This window comes from Nyctereutes procyonoides, unplaced genomic scaffold (assembly GCF_905146905.1).
Source record: "Nyctereutes procyonoides isolate TBG_1078 unplaced genomic scaffold, NYPRO_anot_genome, whole genome shotgun sequence".
NCBI lineage: Eukaryota > Metazoa > Chordata > Mammalia > Carnivora > Canidae > Nyctereutes > Nyctereutes procyonoides.
In genome coordinates, this window is record NW_026575037.1 from 23,449,470 (window position 1) to 23,450,298 (window position 829).

Consider the following 829-nt stretch of genomic DNA (forward strand, 5'->3'; position numbering starts at 1 on the left):
AAGAAGGGGGTCCGGGACCAGTGCAGGCCTCAGGCAGTTTGAACAGTTTAACTGCATACATGGATATCAGACCAAATCATACAATTTACATTAACAATATGAATGACAAAATTAAAAAAGAAGAATTGAAGAGATCCCTATACACCCTGTTTTCTCAGTTTGGCCATGTGGTAGATATTGTAGCTATAAAGACCATGAAGATGAGGGGGCAAGCCTTTGTTATTTTTAAGGAACTGGGCTCATCCACAAATGCATTGAGACAGTTACAAGGATTTCCATTTTATGGTAAACCAATGCGAATCCAGTATGCAAAAACAGACTTCTAAGAAGGGAAAGTAGTTTCAGTGGAGAGCAGAGGAAAAAAGACAGTTAATGCTTATTAAGTTCATTCTCTAAAGTAGACACTGTTAGATACTATATATTCATGGGTTAGATCCCTTTATCAAGGCTGAGAAACAGGGAAGCGAGTCCATCTCCTGTGTATGGCTGGGTGGGACTGGGATACCAAAGAAACAGGCTGGATTAATATTAAAGGCTGTAGTCTCAGAGAAGATTAGCATGGTCCCTGAGCAAGGATGACACACAAATTTGTGAAGCATTCCATATTAAAAAAAAAAGGCTATAGTCTCTGCAAGGATCATATCCAAATGAGATCTAGGAGAGACTCTAGGTCACAAAGACTGGATAAAATGGGGAGATGTTTGTCTAGGTGTGTGTGAGTGTGTGTGTGCATGTATCTGTAGTTTACTAAACTTTAAATTGCACAAACATTGCTGGTCTCATATTCATATCTCCAGTGCCCAGTTCTAAGTTTCAATACATTTTTGTG

The 829-nt window shown here is 39.1% G+C and overlaps 1 pseudogene; it reads left to right on the forward strand.

Moving 5' to 3' along the window:
- The first annotated feature begins 542 nt into the window (after positions 1-542).
- On the forward strand, positions 543-610 carry LOC129506116 (U6 spliceosomal RNA; annotated as a pseudogene).
- Positions 611-829: the final 219 nt, after the last annotated feature.